The sequence below is a fragment of the Lissotriton helveticus genome, chromosome 2_2 (assembly GCF_964261635.1).
Source record: "Lissotriton helveticus chromosome 2_2, aLisHel1.1, whole genome shotgun sequence".
Lineage (NCBI taxonomy): Eukaryota > Metazoa > Chordata > Amphibia > Caudata > Salamandridae > Lissotriton > Lissotriton helveticus.
Window position 1 is genome coordinate 402663953 of NC_136060.1, and position 22680 is coordinate 402686632.

Genomic DNA, 22680 nt, shown 5'->3' on the forward strand with positions numbered 1-22680 from the left:
ATGCAAGGTATGTGCCATTGCGGAAAAGAAAAAGGAAATTACAATGGCAAATAACAGAATTTGGAAAATACAACAGCTCATCAATTGCAAAAGTGAATACGTCATTTACATAGTGGAATGCCCATGTGCCTTGAAATACGTGGGAAGCACGAAGTGCGAATTGAAAAAACGAATCCTTGAGCACGTAAGGGCAACAACAAATTGTGACAGAAGCAATGCCATCTCAAGACATATGGAAAAAGAACATAACAGTGACTGGAAGAAATTAAAATTCTACGCTATTGAAAGCGTCATCAACAACCCACGCGGTGGCGATCGAATCAGAACCCTAAGACAGAAGGAATCAAAAGACATCCTAAACTTTCGAACATTAACCCCTCATGGATTGAACCAGGACGAGGAACTTCATTACCATCTGTAACATCAATGCCCACTAAGTGTAATTAATTGCTCAAAAGACAACTTGTTCTGTCCTCCTCTTTATTGTCACCAATTTTTAATCATGATTAATTTTGCACCGTTTTTCACTTCAAGTAACCTAGCTGACTAGATACAAACTGTGCAGAGGAAAGTCATTAAAACCATGAATAGAATACCCCCTTGAGCAATCAATGCCCACGGGAAGGACAATAATCAAATGATTGAAATGAGCAACCGGCTGAAATTTAAAAACATGGAACTCTCATGGTAATCCACTGGAGGAAATGAGTAAAATTAACTATATGTGATGTAAGAAATTATGCCCACCAGAGGGCTAAAATGACGTTATTGAAATGTTTAATACTTTATTGAACAGCCATCAGAAAAAATAGAGTAAAAGTATATGTAACAAAGGGAACTACATAACAAAAATATAAATTTTTGAAAATGTTTTGAATTAAGAACTTCATAGACCATAATGCTCAGCTGCACTTTGTACAGGAAGTTTTTTGTAAATCGTCACTTCCCACCACCCCCTTCCCATTTTTTTAGAAGTGAACACAACACTTTATTTAAACGTGATGACAAAATGCACAAATGTAAATTTGCCTCGTGAGAAAGCGGCGTGGTGCCGCGAAACGCGTCGAGGAGTATGCTGATTACGAGCTGTGGATATAAATGAAAATCTAAACGACCAAAATCGTGTTGTAGTCGTACTTTAATACCGGGAGTGCGGGAGAACCTCTGCTTTTGCAGAAACCGATGTAATATATATATATATATATATATATATATATATATATATATTACCTACTGGCGGTCGCCAGTAGGTATATATAGTTAGGATTTTTTCTCTATGGGTTTTTTGAAAATTCTATGTCTAATAACTTTGGCGTTTGTGGACGGAATTGGCTGAAATTTTCAGGAAAATGGCACATTTTGTTTCTGAGCAGCCCTTGAAAATTTGGGGGGGGTTCGTCAAGGGGGGGCCGAGATAAAAGGGGGGTCCCAAAACGTGTTTTTAACATTGAGTTTTCCATAGGGCGGTTGGCCTCACTTTTAGCCCGAACGGCTGAATGGATTTGCACGAAACTTGGCAAAATTGTAGGGACTGGTAGCCCGATGTGCCTTTTGTAGGTCTCAATATATGTGCTCCAGTGGATTTTGAGAAATTAACGTTTAAAAAAAGATATATATCTGTAACAGCGGACCGGGCAGCGCACATGTTCGCGGACTTTTCGCGCAACGGAGCTTTGTGAAGCGAAGCTGATTGGTTCTCCGGCGTCTGTCAACATTCCAAACAGTCCGTAGCGGCCGCCATCTTGTCTCTCGGTAGGATCGAGAGACAAGAGGAGGTCAAAACAAAGGGGGAAATAACTATAAGGGGGCATAGTAGATCCTCGCTGACCCCCTAGTTTTGATGTGGAGGTTTTAAAAGGGCCCCGCGGGGCAAAAAAAAACCAAAATAATAATAATCGAACGGCTGAATGGATTTGCACGAAACTTGGCAAAATATTAGGGACTGGTAGCCCGATGTGCCTTTGCTAGGTCTCAATATATGTGCTCCAGTGGATTTTGAGAAATTAACGTTCAAAAAAAGATATATATCTGTAACAGCGCTCCGCTTCGCGTACTTTTCGCGTTACGGAGCTTTGCGAAGCTGATTGGTTCTCCGGCGTCTGTCAACATTCCAAACAGTCCATAGCGGCCGCCATCTTGTCCCTCGGTAGGATTGAGAGACAAGAGGAGGCCAAAGCGAAGGGGGAAATGACCATAAGGGGGCATAGTAGATCCTTCCTGACCTCTTAGGTTTGATGTACCATTTTGCCAAGTTTGGTGTAATTCCGTTCAGCCATTCAGGCTGTAGACGTATGTAAATGTCCTATGGAAAATTGCATGGGGAAAACACATTTGAAAGTGTTGAAATTTAGAACCAATTAAAATGTTACTTTGGTTTTGTATTTGTGTGTGATGAAAGTTAATTGGTTATGTATATATGTCAAATGAGAGGAAACCACAGCCATTTTGTGATACTACTGTCTGAGGTACATTTGTGAGGAATTTTTGGTGGTGAATTTCTGGTGTTTGATTTACACAGTACTAACACTTCTGCTACTTTTAAAAAGGTGAGTTGTTAATTTGTAAGAGGAACTATGTTGTACACTTGAAGATAATTTGAAAAATGTTTTCTGTTATTTATTTGCAGTCCTTCTGTTATACTAAATACTTGATAAAGTTAGTTTTATATTATGTATTACTAAAAACGATAAATGAAAGTGATTATTTTTTTCTGCAATTTACAGCAAGCAATTTCAAAATAAAATGGCTCACAATGAAGAGACCGTGGCAATTTCTTTTGAATTGTCCAACACATTGATTGAAATTGAGAGCACCAATAATGAAATATTGTCACAAGGAGGACATGACTTGTATGATTCCATTAGATTGATTGAAATGGACAGCACCAAGAATGAAATATTGTCACAAGGAGATGACTTGAATGATTCCACTACATTGATTGAAATTGAGAGCACCAATAATGAAATATTGTCACAAGGAGGAGATGGCTTGTATGATTCCATTAGATTGATTGAAATGGACAGCACCAATAATGAAATATTGTCACAAGGAGGAGATGACTTGAATGATTCCACTACATTGATTGAAATTGAGAGCACCAATAATGAAATATTGTCACGAGGAGATGACTTGAATGATTCCACTACATTGATTGAAATTGACAGCACCAATAATGAAATATTGTCACAAGGAGGAGATGACTTGAATGATTTTTTTGATCAATCTCTTGATGGCGAATTTATCGAGTGTTTGGAGACCATAGAGTTACAAGAATCATCATTGGAGACTTTTAATGAGGACATTGCTGATGAGGACATGTTACTAGTTCTTTCAAATTTAGAAAATTCTGAAGAATAAATTTATATTTAGAAATCAAAAATTGTTTGAGACATTATTCATTTTTATTTTTAATTTATGAGGTTGTAGCGAAGTGATTGTAGTATAAAATGAGACTTATAGTATAGAGTGCAACATTTTTATGTTACATGGTAAGTTTACTCATATTTACTTCCCTTCTGCCACTATATTATCTCCAATGTGTATTTGACATGTCTTCTTCATCTCCGGCCTCCTTTCTCTCACTGTGTGTCTCCGATGCATCTTATCGCTGGTATTTTGTGTAATTACAGAAGAGAGTAAAATAAAATAGTTCGGAACGTGAAAAGGGGGCAAAGTAGAGTACTCCTCACCCCCTAGGCCTTTTTAGGCGGTCCCAAAAGGATCAGTTTCTGCTTTCCTGAGAGATTATGGTATGAGTTCCATATACCACAATAACTTGCATTACAACATGCAAGATATCTATCTCCTATTACCAACTTTTGGAGATATTCGCGCTAAGCGCGAATATCTCCAAAAAGTAACACCTGCCCTGAGCAGTTCTTAGCCATGTTATCCAATGGGAGGTGGATAACATGGCTAAGAGCATTAGCTCGGTAATGCATGAATATCGCTGAGTTTTTAGCGATATTCATGCATTGCGGCCGTTTATTATCGCATTTGCGATAAACCTTGATAATAGTAAGGTTTATCTTCGATAATTTCTGACGATGCTTAGTGGTAAAAAATTGGTTGGTAAGCATCGTTAGCGATAAATATCGCTTAACTTTGGTAATATGCCCCAACGTCTGTTAACGTTCGATTCGAAGGAAATGAGGAAGTGTTGAAAAACATTGTCTGCGCCATCTTGCCTTTTTTGAAATGCCACACTTTTGTCGTGCACGGCAGCCATTTTAGGTGTCTTGACCAGACCCACTCTCTGCACGCTGTCGATTCGTAGCATGGCTCCTCACCCACGCAAGCATCTTCCCTAGGCACTGGTCACCACCGCTCTCTGTCTTATGCATGGGCAATAAACCTCCCCCCATCTGCGCTGCTCTTCCCTGAGAATCACACTCTGTGCCCGCCCGACACCTCCCTTTCGCCCTATTCACTACCGCACCCTCTGACACTCCTCTTTCTCTGTGTCCGATTGTCCAGGCTATCAGCTAGCCCTGCAGATGTAGTTTATGGCCCCAGCTGTAAAGAATCACCCCTCTTCAAAGGAGTTATAGTAGATCAAGGCCCACACTCGATGAGATCCGTCACACCACACGTGTTCCTACTATCTGAAAACCATCCTGTATTGTGATTGGGGAGGGGACCGAGCCTGAAGCGGAAGATTCCAGGAATGACTCTTTGTACATCAAAGTTTTTACAATTATGTGTCACATTAAAAATATATAGCACTCCAACAAAGTAGTAGGAATATAAAACTTTAATAACATATAAATATATACAACAAAACAAAAACAGTAAAAACATTTAAACAACGAAGAGACCGTGGCAATTTCTTTTTAATTATCCAATAGATTTATTGAAATTGACAGCACCAATAATGAAATATTCTTGTCAGTAGCGGTCTGTTGTGCGAATAGTTCCAAGGCAGCAGAACGCGCTGAAATCTAGATGGCACGAAAGTGATGTCTAGTAAGTTGCCGCCCAGCAAAAAACGGCGTGGGGCGCCGCGGGGGTGAGTGAGTCCAGTAGGCACCACAGCTATTCTTACCGGCATTGCAGAATTACTGCTGGGGACAATGCCTGTGCTGTAGCAGGGTCACAGCAGAAACAAAAAGGATTCTGTTGAAGATGTTGTTGGTTTTCAATTTGAAAACAGTTCTGGTGTCAACTGCTATGCTAATGTAGTGGTTAATGTTTTGTTTTCTCTAGAAAATGTAAAAGAGGGGGAGGCAGTCCAAAGTTCCGTTAAAAGGGCAAAGGAAAGGATCGGTGGTTTGAACTATCAGTCAAAAAGGGGAGGGGGTGCAATAATTTTTCCTACCGGGTCACACTGTGCTTTCACCGGAAGTGAGGTCTGCAGGATTCTAGTAATTCAAAGTGAGGCTGGCGCCAGCATGGGAGCGCCGACGTCCCGCGGATACAGTTTCGTCACTCCACGGGCGATCATGGCAGTCATTCCCCATCGGGGGTCGGAGACTCCCGCGGCTCCTCTAGAATCTTCAAGGTCGTGGAGGACTACGGTGGTGGAGTCAACCAGTGACCGGGCCATTTCTTTATGCTGGGCCCGCTCTTGCCAGGTCGACCGCCATTTTGAGAGTTCGGCAGCTACCGGCGATCGCGGGGTCACATGAGCGGACGGGCTCCACCCTGCCGGGCGAGACGTTGCAGCATGGCCACAGTGGAAGAACCGTTTTCCGGGCGCCTGGAGCGCTGAGGGTGCAGCTGGGAAGTCTCCACCTGGGGAGGCGGGAGAGGCCTGTTCGCACCGTCTCTCCCTCCCAGTGCACCCCACGGCGTCTCGCTTGAGATTTGTTATGGCCGGACCAGGCGATGAGGACGAGGGGGGGGTCGGAGGCATGTGCAAGACATCCCCCCCCAGTGTTGTCGCAGCCATTATAAAAGAAAGAAGTGTCCCGTCCGTCTTCGGGCCGGGCTTCCGGTGGATGTCGGCCGGACGCCCCTGGCTCTGGCCCCATGAACGGGTTTCTTGGTTTATCGGCTGCAGCCGGATCCCGTCGGCCTCGGCCCCCCGACCGTTGGTGGTCGGACCGGAAGAGCATGTGGCGGGACTACCTGCAACTCTCAAGGGCCACCGCGGCCGGACTGGGAGAGAGAGGGGAGGGTCGAGGAGACATTCCCCCCCCCCTGCAACTGTTCAGCGTTGTAAAGGCAATCCCCTGGCCGGGTTCCGCTGGCCTCGGCCTCTCCTTCGGCTACACCCTACGTTAGGATCTCCTGGCCGAGGCGTGGCAGCAGGACCTGCCTTATATGGGCTGCTCCCGGCTGGGCGTAGCCGGAACCCTGCCCCACCTTGGAAGTTTCCAGAGTGGGGGTGGATGTTCTACTGACTTGCATTTTCCCTAGTCTATCGATTTTTTTGGCGTGGCAGGCGGTGGGACAGCGAGGGGTGATTTGGTTTCTCTTACTGTTTTTCTGGTCTCTCACCACTGGCATATTTTAACGTTTTCTTGTTTCTAGGACATTAATAGGTTTTATCATTACGTTATGTTATCGTTTCTTTGTTCGTTGTTTAATAAAAGTTCATGTTCATCAGTGGCCTACTGATTTTCGTTTTCCTATTTTTTTCTTTCCAGGTTGTTTCATGGTAAAGTTTCTGTTAACAGGATACAGTGATCACTTCGTTATTATTGCATATGTCCTTTTCACTACGGGTGCTCTCTGGTCGGGCCAGATGACGTATCTCTAGTAAATGGTCCGGGTGAAAAAGGTGCATCAATCAGTGGGGAGTAGATAGGCATGACAGATTACAACGGGGGAGAACGGTCCGCATTACGTACCCTTTCACTACTTGCAAAGATTTTCCTACGTTTATTTGCAAACAGGGAATACCTCCAAAAAGAACTAATTCCAAACAGTCAATGTTCGGACAATCAATCAATCAATGAGGAATGAAATAGGTACGACGTGTTAAAGGCTTGCGTTACCTACCCTTCACTATCTGCAAAGGGAGATAGAATATTCCTATTCTTCCTCGTTTGCAGGTAGAGAAGATCCTTAAGAGAATTAACTTCGAACAATTCAATGCTCGATTGAAACAATCAACAAGGGGTACTGTGAACACAAATGAACGCCGCTTATATACATACGCATTGCTATTTTCAACAGGTTGTTCCTAATGTTTCTATTTTAGCGAGGTCAAAAGAGATCCCATTAGTGGCCTACTGATTTTGCTCGATTCCTTTTGTTTTTTTACACGATTTTTCGCTATCTGCAAAGACTAAACAGAGTATTGCGACTCTGTGCTTGTTTGTAAATAGAGAATGAACCAAAGAGAACAATCAATCAAATGGAGAGAGAAGCAGGCACGACGGATTACAAAGGGGGCAAAGGGCTGCGTTAACTACCCTTCACTATCTGCAAAGAGAGAGTACTCCTAATAGAAATGAGGGGTGGGGGGCAGCAATCAAAGCAGATCAGTGTGCATAAACACGAAAATGTTTTTACTTACCACGTACTTGACATTCGACAGCTTATGATATTTGCTATTAAAAAACCATTGAAATTCACTGAAAAAACCATAGGTTATAGACCATATATAGTTAGGAATTAGCATTTACAAAACCTTGAAAATTCACTGAAAAAACCATAGGTTATAGACCATATATAGTTAGGAATTTGCATTTACAAAACCTTGAAAATTCACTGAAAAAACCATAGGTTATAGACCATATATAGTTAGGAATTAGCATTTAAAAAACCTTATTTTACTCACACAAAACCATTGAAATTCCATATATAGTTAGTTGCACTAACTATATATCGCGCACCCGCAATCCACTGCTGATGATGTCACATATTACATCATTCATGACATGGTCAGTGACATCACTGATGACATCACTGATGACATCTCAAATGACATCACTGATGACATCACTGATGACATCTCATTTGACATCAATGACCACATCACTGATGATATCATTCATGTGACAATACAATGCATCTCCTCACACTTTAATATAACCTCTGTTACACCCAGTGTTAAATACAGAGTATAATTTTTGAAACCATTGACACACCAATACTAGTTACTACATACGCACTCAGTGATTCCTATGTTTACACACACATTCACTCATTTACCCATACAATCATTCATACATACAATCACTCATCTTTACAACACTATCATATGCACTCATACACCTATACAGACTCTCACACTCTGTCACTCATCCATGGAGTTACTCACACACCTAGTCAGTCCTGTAAAGAATCAATCACACTTCCATTTTCTAATCTATACAGTTAAACATAGAGCACCTTACATTTTGAAACATATACTAACACATAATTACTCTCTTATACAATCATTGATACAAGTACACATTGATCTGCACAGAGTCACACACCTCCCAGCCAGCCACACACACACTCAGTCTCCCATACAAATACTTGGGCAATCAATCAATAACCCATATAGTTACTCATATAGCTACTGATCAACACATGCAGCAGTTTACAGAACAACAGACATAATGATGCACAAATTAAGACAGTTTAGTCACTAACCCATGCACTCAGTGAGACACATTTAATCACTCACTCATACAGTCAGTCACGCACCTACTAAATCCTTCATCCAGACACTTCTACATCTACTCATTCTTCAATATGTAAAACATATTTAAACTTTACAGAAACACACAGTCACTGGATGATGTCATCAGTGATGTCATTTGAGATGTCATCAGTGATGTCATCAGTGATGTCACTGACCATGTCATGAATTATGTAATATGTGACATCATCAGCAGTGGATTGCGGGTGCGCGATATATAGTTAGTGCAACTAACTATATATGGAATTTCAATGGTTTTGTGTGAGTAAAATAAGGTTTTTTAAATGCTAATTCCTAACTATATAGGGTCTATAACCTATGGTTTTTTCAGTGAATTTTCAAGGTTTTGTAAATGCTAATTCCTAACTATATATGGTCTATAACCTATGGTTTTTTCAGTGAATATATATATATATATATAGTTAGTTATATATTACCTACTGGCGGTCGCCAGTAGGTATATATAGTTAGGATTTTTTTGAATAGGGATTTCTGAAAATTCTATGTTGAATAACTTTGGCGTTGATAGACGGAATTGGCTGAAATTTTCAGGAAAATGGCACATTTTGTTCCTGAGTGTCCCCTGAAAGTTTGGGGGGGTTTCGTCAAGCGGGGCCGAGAAAAAAGGGGGGTCCCAAAACGTGTTTTTAACATTGAGTTTTCCATAGGGAGGTTGGACTCACTTTTAGCTCGAACGGCTGAATGGATTTCTATGAAACTTGGCAAAATTGTAGAGACTGTTTGCCCGATGTGCCTTTGCTAGGTCTAAAGATATGTGCTCCAGTGGATTTTGAGAAATTAACGTTCAAAAAAATATATATATCTGTGACAGCGTCCCGGTTAGCGCCCCGGTTCGCGTACCAGACGCGTAACGGAACTTCGCGAGGAGAAGCGGATTGGCTCTCCGGTGACTCTCAACATTCTAAACAGTCCGGAGCGGCCGCCATCTTGTCTCTCAGTAGGATTGAGAGACAAGAGGTGGAAATAAACGAAGGGGGAAATGAATGAAAGGGGCAAGGTAGACCCCTCCTGACCGCCTAGGATTGATGTGGGGGCTATTTAAGGGCCCCGCAGGGCAAAAAAATAAAATACATTTTTTTTCGATTTTTCGCAGTGGAAGCGCTACCCGGTACGCGAACCGGGTACCTCACCGGTAGCGTAACGGGAGTCCGCCATCTTGTGTTTCAGACGAATTTAGTCACAAGATGGAGGATAAACAATGTTGGGAATGGGTATAAGGGGGCAAGGGAGACATATCCTGACCCCCTAGGTTTTCTGAGGGTGGCTGAGGAGGCCCATATATGTAAAAAAATATATATATAGTTAGGAATTAGCATTTACAAAACCTTATTTTACTCACACAAAACCATTGAAATTCGCATATATAGTTAGTTGCACTAACTATATATCGCGCACCCGCAATCCACTGCTGATCATGTCACATATTACATCATTCATGACATGGTCAGTGACATCACTGATGACATCACTGATGACATCTCAAATGACATCACTGATGACAACACTGATGACAACATCCAGTGACTGTATGTTTCTGTAAAGTTAAAATATGTCTTACATATTGAAGAATGAGTGGATGTATAAGTGTCTGGATGAAGGATTTAGTAGGTGCATGACTGACTGTATGAGTGAGTGATTAAATGTGTCTCACTGAGTGCATGGGTTAGTGACTAAACTGTCTTAATTTGTGCATCATTATGTCTGTTGTTCTGTAAACTGCTGCATGTGTTGATCAGTAGCTATATGAGTAACTATATGGGTTATTGATTGGTTGCCCAAGTATTTGTATGGGAGACTGAGTGTGTGTGTGGGTGGGTGGGAGGTGTATGACTCTGTGCATAGATGTGTGAGCAGTTGATTCACTAGATGTATGGGTTCAAAAGTGCATGTGGAAAGAGCTGTATGGGCGGTTGACTGTGTGCATGAGTGTATTGGTGAGTGAATGGATATCTCAGTGCTACATGTCAAAGTAAGTACATATGTAAAACACAGTACATGTGAGAGCTGACATATATAAATAACTGTGCATAAGAGCCAGTGAATGTGTGAGTGGCTGTATGGATCATTGTGAACTTGTATCAGGGATTGTATAAGAGAGTAAATATGTGTTAGTATATGTTTGAATAAGTAAGGTGTGTAAGGTGTGTATAACTGTATAGTTGAGGAAATGGAGGTGTGATTGATTCTTTGCATGACTGACTAGGTGTGTGAGTAACTCCATGGATGAGTGACAGTCTGTGAGTGTCTGTTTACACTGAGTGTATCTAAGGTTATATTAGAGTCTGAAGAGGTTCATCGTATTATCACATGAGTGATGTGATCAGTAATGTCAAATGAGATGCCATCAGTGATGTCATCAGTGATGTCATTTGAGATGTCATCAGTGATGTCATCAGTGATGTCATTTGAGATGTCATCAGTGATGTCATCAGTGATGTCATTTGAGATGTCATCCGTGATGTCATCAGTGATGTCACTGACCATGTCATGAATGATGTAATATGTGACATGATCAGCAGTGGATTGCGGGTGCACGATATATAGTTAGTGCAACTAACTATATATGCGAATTTCAATGTTTTTGTGTGAGTAAAATAAGGTTTTGTAAATGCTAATTCCTAACTATATATGGTCTATAACCTATGGTTTTTTCAGTGAATTTTCAAGGTTTTGTAAATGCTAATTCCTAACTATATATGGTCTATAACCTATGGTTTTTTCAGTGAATATATATATATATATACATATATATAACCTCCACAGCGGTTCCTTCGCGGGAGTTTGCGCAGCGCTCACGTATGTGCGGTGTCCTGCGGCAGAACCAAGCCGCTATTTATTGCCAAACTTTTCCAACCAGGGAAAACAACGGGTCGCACAGCCAACCTGGATTCAAACAGTGATCCTTTTTATTTCAGTTATTTCAAAAAAGGGCAACAGGCGCAGAGATCTACGCGTTTCGGTGTCCCTCCACCTTGCTCACGATCACTGGGTATTCCACACCCACAAACATTTAAACACATTTTTTTCCCAAACACAAAAGCATTTCCTGTCACATGATGTGCTAAGGATTCTGGTCCTTGTAGTTTTAACCAAAAGTTTGAAAAAAAGTAAAAATAAAATAGAATGCACCCTTTTCTAATATTAGAATACATTGAATGTTGCTCAAAAAATTGCATTGATTCATGCATCTTCCATTAAGCTGAAGTGTTCCTAACTTTGTACCGCCTTCCAATAGGCTAACTCATAATTATGATATTCAAGAATCAATTATACATATAGTTCTAATTCAATTGTCAAGTTATAGGTGCACATGAAGTTCCTCCGACTGGTTCAACCCATTCGGATGCAGGGTCCTCAGATTGATTATAAATTTAGATTCTGCTTGTCTCAGTTTCTTTGCACGATCACCTCCCCGCTCACCTTTTGCTATAGTTTGAATGCCATAAAATCTCAGTTTTTGCCAATCACCCTGATGTGAGAGTTCCACGTGCTTGGCTATGGCATTGGAGCGGTCCTTATGAATTGTAGCCCTCATGTGTTGTAAAATGCGGTTCTTAAGTTCCACAGTCGTGCTGCCCACATATTGCATGGGACAGGGGCACTCCACTACATATACAGTGAAAGGTGTCTTGCACGTTATGCATTGTCTTATTTGCCATTTCTTTTTGTTAGCCAAAGTTATTTCCTTTGTTTGTTTGGCTATCTGGCACATTTTGCATCCATGGCATTTCATGAATCCTTTAGTTTTCAGCCAGTCATCCTGTCTTTTCCTCTGGAAGTGGCTGTGTATTAAATGGTCTTTTAAGTTTTTGGCACGTCTGTAAGTTATCGTTGGGTGTGTTCCCATGAGCTCCTTAACTGTACTATCCAACTGTAATAGCTTCCAATTCCTTCGGAGAATTTTGCCTATCTTTTCGCTTTCTTGTGAGTAATCTGTAATGAGACGGATTTTTTGCGTCTCTGGATCCTCTTCTTTGTTTTTTCTCTTCAAACATTCATCTCGAGATTTAGAATAGCTTTTTATGAGACTGTTTCTTACTGTTTGTAAGGGGTATTTCCTTTTGATGAATCTTTCCATTGTCTTTTTGCTGTTTTTCTACCACTCTTCTTCTTCACTACATATCCTACGGATTCTTAAAAATTCACCGTATGGAATGCTGTTAAGTAAAGTTTTTTGGTGGAAGCTAGTGGCTTCTAGTGTGGCGTTCGTTGATGTTGATTTGCGGTGGAGGGTCGTATGTATTTGTTGGTTTTTAACATAAATCTCTGTGTCCAGGAATGTTATTCTCTCTTTGCTCATATTGTAGGTGAATTTCAGATTTTTCACACTATTATTCAATATCTGAAAGTATTCCTGGAACTCTGGTTCTGTTCCATCCCAGATTATTAATAAATCATCGATGAATCTTTTCCAACTCACCACTTTGTTCACAAATGATTCATTATTTGAGTTCCACGCAATTTCCTGCTCCCACCATCCCATGGTGAGACACGCGTAAGATGGACTAAAGGAAAAACCCATAGCTGTTCCACTTCGTTGTTTGAAGATTTCTCCCCCGAAGGTGAAGATGTTTTGTTCTAAGCAAATTGTCAGCATTTCTTGTAACAATTTGTTGTGACTGTTGAATTCCAAAGTTCTCTCCTTTAAGAAGAAGTTACATGCTTGCACTCCCAATTCATTCTCAATATTGGTATACAAACCAATGACATCCATCGATATCAGCCAGTAGGATTCCTGCCATGGAGTGTCAACAAGACTGCGTAATAGATCACTGGTATCCTGTATATAGGAGTTCAATTTTGACACAAAGGGTTTAAGGAAGTGATCCACATATTCTGCCATCGGCTCCAATAATGATCCCTTGGCGGAGATTATTGGTCTCCCTGGTGGATTTCTTTGATCCTTATGGATCTTAGGCAGAAAATAAATGGTTGCCAGTATCGGGTGAGTCACAGTTAGGAATTTGTGTTCCATGTCGTCTATCAATCCTTGCTCTTTCCAGCAGCTCAACTTTTCGTCCGATTTCCTTTTAAGCTCCATTGTAGGATTGAATTTCAATTTTTCGTAGTGCATTGGATCCCTCAATTGGCGATTTGCTTCTTTTTCATATGCACTGCGATCTTGGATTATAACATTTCCGCCTTTGTCGGCCACTTTTATTTCTATTTTGTCGTCTTCAGCTAGATTGTTTAGTGCCAGGCGTTCGTCTTTGGTTAAATTGTCTGGGCCGTAGTTTAATTTCAATTTGTATAAATCCTGTATGACTGCTTCTTGAAACAAGTCCACCTTGTTACCAGGACTTAATTGAGGGTAGAACTTTGACTTCGGTTTTTTTCCACTCAATCCAGCACCACATTGAGTTATGGCCTGTGACAATGTTACTTCTTGCATCGGGTCTTGTGTTAGATTCATTAGAGTTAAAAATCCGTCTGCATCCGTTAGTTGTATATTTTCCTCATTTGATGTTGATGGGGTAGTGTCTCTCAATTTTAATGTTTTATCTCTAAATGCTTTGGCTAGTTTGATTTTTCTTATGTACAAATATAAGTCAATTCTCACCTGCGCTAGGTTCATATGGCTTTTAGGGCAAAAATGTATCCCCTTCTTCAGTAAAGATGTTTCAGTAGGTGTAAGTACTCTTTCTGATAAGTTAATTACTTGTAATTCATCCATTACTTCCGCCTCTGTCTCATCGTTCGCGTCTCCACTCCTGTTCTCTCTTTTCCGCCACTTGCTCCTTTTTCCTCTTCTGTGGCATTTTTTCCAGGCCATTGTCTTCCTCTTCCCCTTCCTCGCCGCGACTGGAATTGCGGTGCAGGGCGGTTCCGTTCCCAGTATCGTTGTTGTAATATGAGGCGCATGTCCCCTAAAAAAGGCATCCTTTTGGCATTCTCATTTTCCTCTCTGGATAATTGTTCATTGGATACAGTGGATGATGCTAAACTGGACATACTTGACCAAGCCATTTGTTCCTTTAGGCCATCAAATTTCCTTGCAAATGAGAAAATGCGACCATCCGCATAGTCGTTCGTGTCTCTGATGAATTTTGAGTGTTTCCTATCCATTACCGTTTCCTCATGTTTCTCAATTTCCGTTTCAAGGTCTTCCTTGAATTTGGTCATCTCCGATGTTAGTTTGAGAGTGGCAAGTTCCTTTTCCACTTCCTGCAATTCTTCCTTTAGCTTCTCCAAAGCAATGTTTATGTGTTTTATTAAAATTGCAATCAGCCCCAGTGATGATTCAAGAATATGCTCGCCCCACTCTTCTAATAGCTCATTAGATGCATCATTGTTATTGGGCATCAACAAAATTCTCAAACCTCTAGGCACCATTTTTGCTTCAAAGTATTTCTGCAATGTTATAATTTCCCAAGATTTGTTGATTTCTTTGCGACTTAATTTTTCCCAGTTTTTAACCAAAGACGAACGCCTGGCACTAAACAATCTAGCTGAAGACGACAAAATAGAAATAAAAGTGGCCGACAAAGGCGGAAATGTTATAATCCAAGATCGCAGTGCATATGAAAAAGAAGCAAATCGCCAATTGAGGGATCCAATGCACTACGAAAAATTGAAATTCAATCCTACAATGGAGCTTAAAAGGAAATTGGACGAAAAGTTGAGCTGCTGGAAAGAGCAAGGATTGATAGACGACATGGAACACAAATTCCTAACTGTGACTCACCCGATACTGGCAACCATTTATTTTCTGCCTAAGATCCATAAGGATCAAAGAAATCCACCAGGGAGACCAATAATCTCCGCCAAGGGATCATTATTGGAGCCGATGGCAGAATATGTGGATCACTTCCTTAAACCCTTTGTGTCAAAATTGAACTCCTATATACAGGATACCAGTGATCTATTACGCAGTCTTGTTGACACTCCATGGCAGGAATCCTACTGGCTGATATCGATGGATGTCATTGGTTTGTATACCAATATTGAGAATGAATTGGGAGTGCAAGCATGTAACTTCTTCTTAAAGGAGAGAACTTTGGAATTCAACAGTCACAACAAATTGTTACAAGAAATGCTGACAATTTGCTTAGAACAAAACATCTTCACCTTCGGGGGAGAAATCTTCAAACAACGAAGTGGAACAGCTATGGGTTTTTCCTTTAGTCCATCTTACGCGTGTCTCACCATGGGATGGTGGGAGCAGGAAATTGCGTGGAACTCAAATAATGAATCATTTGTGAACAAAGTGGTGAGTTGGAAAAGATTCATCGATGATTTATTAATAATCTGGGATGGAACAGAACCAGAGTTCCAGGAATACTTTCAGATATTGAATAATAGTGTGAAAAATCTGAAATTCACCTACAATATGAGCAAAGAGAGAATAACATTCCTGGACACAGAGATTTATGTTAAAAACCAACAAATACATACGACCCTCCACCGCAAATCAACATCAACGAACGCCACACTAGAAGCCACTAGCTTCCACCAAAAAACTTTACTTAACAGCATTCCATACGGTGAATTTTTAAGAATCCGTAGGATATGTAGTGAAGAAGAAGAGTGGAAGAAAAACAGCAAAAAGACAATGGAAAGATTCATCAAAAGGAAATACCCCTTACAAACAGTAAGAAACAGTCTCATAAAAAGCAATTCTAAATCTCGAGATGAATGTTTGAAGAGAAAAAACAAAGAAGAGGATCCAGAGACGCAAAAAATCCGTCTCATTACAGATTACTCACAAGAAAGCGAAAAGATAGGCAAAATTCTCCGAAGGAATTGGAAGCTATTACAGTTGGATAGTACAGTTAAGGAGCTCATGGGAACACACCCAACGATAACTTACAGACGTGCCAAAAACTTAAAAGACCATTTAATACACAGCCACTTCCAGAGGAAAAGACAGGATGACTGGCTGAAAACTAAAGGATTCATGAAATGCCATGGATGCAAAATGTGCCAGATAGCCAAACAAACAAAGGAAATAACTTTGGCTAACAAAAAGAAATGGCAAATAAGACAATGCATAACGTGCAAGACACCTTTCACTGTATATGTAGTGGAGTGCCCCTGTCCCATGCAATATGTGGGCAGCACGACTGTGGAACTTAAGAACCGCATTTTACAACACATGAGGGCTACAATTCATAAGGACCGCTCCAATGCCATAGCCAAGCACATGGAACTCTCACATCAGGGTGATTGGCAAAAACTGAGATTTTATGGCATTCAAACTATAGCAAAAGGTGAGCGGGGAGGTGATCGTGCAAAGAAACTGAGACAAGCAGAATCTAAATTTATAATCAATCTGAGGACCCTGCATCCGAATGGGTTGAACCAGTCGGAGGAACTTCATGTGCACCTATAACTTGACAATTGAATTAGAACTATATGTATAATTGATTCTTGAATATCATAATTATGAGTTAGCCTATTGGAAGGCGGTACAAAGTTAGGAACACTTCAGCTTAATGGAAGATGCATGAATCAATGCAATTTTTTGAGCAACATTCAATGTATTCTAATATTAGAAAAGGGTGCATTCTATTTTATTTTTACTTTTTTTCAAACTTTTGGTTAAAACTACAAGGACCAGAATCCTTAGCACATCATGTGACAGGAAATGCTTTTGTGTTTGGGAAAAAAATGTGTTTAAATGTTTGTGGGTGTGGAATACCCAGTGATCGTGAGCAAGGTGGAGGGACACCGAAACGCGTAGATCTCTGCGCCTGTTGCCCTTTTTTGAAATAACTGAAATAAAAAGGATCACTGTTTGAATCCAGGTTGGCTGTGCGACCCGTTGTTTTCCCTGGTTGGAAAAGTTTGGCAATATACATATATATATATATATATAGTTATATATATATATATATATATTACCTACTGGCAGTCGCCAGTAGGTAGTTATAGTTAGGATTGTTTTCCATAGGACATCCGCATCATTCTATTGAGAATAACTTTGGCGCTGGTGGACGAATCTTCGCGAATTTCTTAAAGAAGATGGCCCGCTGCGCTCTGCTCCTTCCCTGAAAGTTTGGCCGGGATTCGTGAAGCGGGGGCCGAGATATTTGGGGGGTCCCAAAACGTGTTTTCCCCATGTTAATTTCCATAGGGCGGTTGGACTCACTTTTAGCCTGAACGGCTGAATGGATTCCCATCAAACTTGGCAAAATTGTAGGGACTGGTAGCCCAATGTGCCTTTGCTATGTCTGAAGATATGTGCTCCAGTGGATTTTGGGTAATTTAGGTTCAAAAAAATATATATATCTATAAGCGCGCCCCGGTACGTGCACCGGGGCGCGTACCAGCGCGCAACGCGAGTTCGCGAGTGGAAAGCTGATTGGCTTTCGGGTGTCTGTCAACATTCCAAACAGTCCGGAGCGGCCGCCATCTTGTGTCTCGTAGGATCGAGACACAAGAGGTGGCAAAAACAAAGGGGGAAATTACCAAAAGGGGGCCGGGTAGACCCCCCTGACCCCATAGTTTTGATGTGGGGGCCATAATTGGGCTTGGCGGGGCAATTTTTTTTTTTTTTTTTATTCGATTTTCGCGGGGGGAGCGCCCGGTACGCGCACCGGGGAGCGTACCGGGGAGCGTACCATGGGGACAACCAAGTGAAACAGTGAAATAATAATTTAAAGTGCTTAGAGGTAGGGTAGCTCTGAATAGAGTTGTTGTGTTGTGTGGGTGATTTAAGTACCAACATGTAGGTACCATTGCAGAGTCTTAAATTCAATGTACACCTTCTTTTCTGCAGATATCTTGCATGTTGTTACAGAAGTTATTGTGGTATATGGAATCCATACCATAGTCTGTCAGGAAAGCAGAAACAGATCCTTTAAGGACTCCCTGAGAAGGCCTAGGGGATCATGGGTAGTCTACCCTGCGGGGTACAGCGATACTTGTAAAAAGAGGTACGCCCTTTGCCATGACCGGTGTGAGAGTGGATAGCCAGGGGCGATATTGTATAATGTGGGGTAGATTGGGGCACATTGCTATGACACTGGTATGTTGCTACAGCCCCAACGTTGATGACCCGCAATTTATCACAGTGCTGTGGGCAACAGTCGTGGGAACAGGTCCTCAACACATTATTTGGGGAGGTGACTTCAACACTACTCTAGACCCTGCAATGGATAGGTCTCTTCCTTCTCCGCACCATTACACTAAGGCACGGGAGAGACTACGATCGGTGCTCACCGAATATAGTCTAGTAGACGCTTGGAGGCATTTTAACGCGGGCTCCAGGGAAGGTACACACTTCACGGCACAGGCATGCTCTTGGGCGCGGCTTGACTACATATTTTTGACACCGCAGCTTTCTACTTCTCTTACTAAAACACTGCATTTCCCCAGGACGTATTCTGACCACTCACCCGTGAAACTCACGTTACACTCAGCAGATCTAGGCCCCCACAACTGCATGGCGGATGCAACCTACGATGCTGCTTGACGCGGTATTCCAGGAAGAACTACGCTGTGAATGCTTAGATTTCTTTCAGAGAAATAAAAACTCGGTCAATGACGTTGAAACAATTTGGGACGGGTTTAAAGTAACTTTGAGAGGGCTGTGCATTGCCAAAGGCTCTGGAGTTTTGAGGAGTATCTTGACACGTTTGAGGTCGCTTGAGGCAGATCTTACACGCCTTGAGGCGTCATTGGCTAGGAACGCCGACAATGCTACCCTCTTGACTATCCGCGAAAAGGTCTCTGAATATACTGACGAGGCTGCAAGAGAAACGAAATTTAGAGGCAAATACTGGGCTGCTAGGCGCTATGGCGAGGGCGAGAGGCCAGGTAAGGCCTTGGCTGCGACGATGAAACTGGCCAAAACACCTAATATCATCCTGGAACTCGAGGACCCAACCGGAGAAATATGTATAGACACGGCTCGGATCCTCAATGCCTTTGTGGAGCACTATAGCTCATTATATACCTCCACTAGAACTGGTAGCCTATGCTTGCAAGGCTATCTGGCTGATGTTTCCCTTGGGTGGCTTAGTGATGCACAAAGAGCGTTCTTAAGTGCCCCTTTCGAGGTGGATGAAGTGCGTGATGCTATTTTGAGCATGCAGTCCGGGAAAGCTACGGGACTAGACGGAATCCCAATACAGTTTTACAAGACTTACATAGACGTTATGGCCCCTATACTGAAGGAGGTATACGAAGACGCTCTTGAGGTCGGCCACTTACCACCTTCTATGCGTGTGGCGCTTATAACATCACTACTAAAGCCCGGGAAACCTGCGACTAAGTGTGACTCTTATCGGCCCCTCTCCCTTCTGAACTGTGATGTGAAAATTCTTGCAAAACTAATAGCGACTCGCATCAGCCTTTTGCTCCCAGCCCTGATCTTACCTGACCAGTGTGGTTTTGTGCCTGGCAGAGCCACTTCGCATAATTTACGTACCTTTTTTTCTGTCTTGGATTCGGTCCACGAGGACCTGCCTATGGCTGCCATATTTCTCGATGCCACTGAGGCCTTTGATTCCCTGGAATGGGACTATGTATTCCGTGTACTTGAGAGGATGGGTTTTCCAGCGATATTCATCTCATGGATTCAGCTCCTGTATGAACGACCGGTAGCTAGAGTTCTTATTAATGGCAAACTCTCTTTGGAATTCCCGGTTACCAGGGGTGCCCCCTGTCGCCGCTTCTATTTGCCATAGTAACAGAGCCACTGGCTGCTAAATTGCGGCAACATCACAAAGACAAGGGCTTACGTTGTTTTCAGCGTCAACTGCTGATATCAATGTATGCGGACGACATCACCTTATATGTGCGTAACCCGTGTGACAATTTAAACCCCATCCTAAGAGAGTTTATAAGGTTCGGTAGACTCTCTGGAATTCAGATTAATTGGGGTAAGTCGTGCATATTCCCACTCACGGCGTCCACGGTTAAGTTCGGGCTTGACTACCCTATTGCTTGGTGTGATGGAGACTTTAAATATCTGGGCATCACCATTGAGAAGAATAGGGATGAATTACTTAGAGCTAACTATGGCACAGCTATGATGCGTATCACTGATGACATAACGAGATGGATCAAGTTACCCCTTTCTTTAGCTGGTAGGACGTCCTTAATTAAAATGGTGATTCTCCCCCAGTTATTATACCTTTTTTTGAATATCCCATTCTACCCCGGCAGATATTTCTTCCAGCAACTTCGGACGGAACTCATTAGACTTGTGTGGGGAGGGAAGTCGCCTCGCCTAAAGTGGGAAACCTTGACTAGGCCCTATGCACAGGGTGGGTTTGGAGTACCAGATTTTGAATTGTATTACCAAGCAGCTCAAGCCCATTATGCCTATTTCTGGGTGCACCAACCTCGTTATATGCCCCAACTAGCTGTGGAACACTGGCAGGCCCATCCTATTCCCATAGAAGGAACACTCTACGCCCTTGTACCAGGCAGAGATAAGACACCTACGACAGTAATGAGCACAGTCACAGCGTGGTCACGACTTACTGCTAAGATGGAGGCAGCGATCCTATATGCACCTGTGCTGCCTTTAGTTTACCACCCGCGATTGCCCCTGCTACAAGAAGCTGGTTTTCGCAAACTGCTATCTAATATACACGTTACAACATGGGGGGACCTATATCATAATGGCATATTCCGATCTATGGATCATCTATATGAGAGCATACAACCGACCCCGCTAGATGTCTTCCTATACATCAGACTGCGTCAGGGTCTCAAAGCCCTCACACCTGACTTCCCAAATGAGCCCCCGACGCTCCCTCCACTGCAGCTCTTACTTCAAAATGACACCCCTTGTAAACTTGTCTCTACGCTCTATAGATCAGTACACGCACACATAGACTACCCAACTTTGGCTGCTAAGCTGAGATGGGATCAAGAATTAGACACTCCACTAACAGATGAACAATGGGGATTCTGTCTCCAGCAGACGGAGCGCATTTCTGCCAGCAGCAGGTTTAGGATCCTCCATTATAAATACGTACACCGACTATACTACATAGATTCCAACTTCGTGCTACTGACACCTATGATAGATGCAACACCCCAGGGGCTGGTTTTCTGCACTTAGCGTGGGGATGCGGGGAGGTGCAGCGGTACTGGGGTCAAGTATTCGCAGCTTTATCTAAAATGATTCATGTTGAACTGGACCCCTCCCCTGTCTTAGCTTTGTTGGGATATGTGAAACCCCTGCAAGCAACATACCGCAAATTTATTGCCCTGGCCCTCTTGATGGCCAAACGTAGAGTAGCGTGTCGATGGGGCAGAGGCAGGGCACCTAAGTTCAAGGATTGGATTCACGACCTAACATACTGCCAGGAACAGCTTCATGCATACTCTGAACTGCTACCACTTGCCTCACGGCCCAGGGACATATGGGCCCCACTACAGTGCTACTTAGCTCAGGTGCATGATGACGCCTCGGTTGAGACAACCACTTGAAGCTTTCCACTGGTGCGCTAAGGTGTAAGTGGGGATTGACCATGTGAGTCTTATTGGTTGCATGAGACCCCGGAATGCCCTTTTCCTAGGCAAATGTAACTGCATACTGCAGAGGCAGATGCTGCTCTCACTGTTATACTGGGGTGTGTGACCTGGGTGGGAATGCGACAGGCATCACCCATCGGATCTGTTCACTGATGCCAAGTCTCCATTGGGGGCAATGAGTTATTGATATGTGAAACTGGAATATATTATGCGCAACTATCACATATGCTGCCGGCCTAATTGCTGTTCTTCTGATGTTTTTTTATTTATTTTTTATTTACAACGTTCTATGATATGGATCAACTGCTACATGCATGCTCTGTGGATTGTGACCTGTGTACGCATCAATGCTCTCTTTAACAATGTAATGTACCTGAAAATGTCAAAATAAAGTTTATAAAAAAAGAGAAAAAAAAAAAACGTTTTGTAGAGGCACAAAAAGTACATGCAGAGAAGCAGGGAACTCTCAGGAACAAAACAGGCCACCAACAAGCAAACAGCAATGCAGGTTGCTGACCAACATGGCTTAAAGTTTTTTTTTAAAGCACTATGGCGCGCCAGTATTTACTGCTTCATAGCGGTTTTTAGGACTTGGAGATTCCATAGCCATTAAAAAAAAAGTCTATCTTGGAAGACTCAGA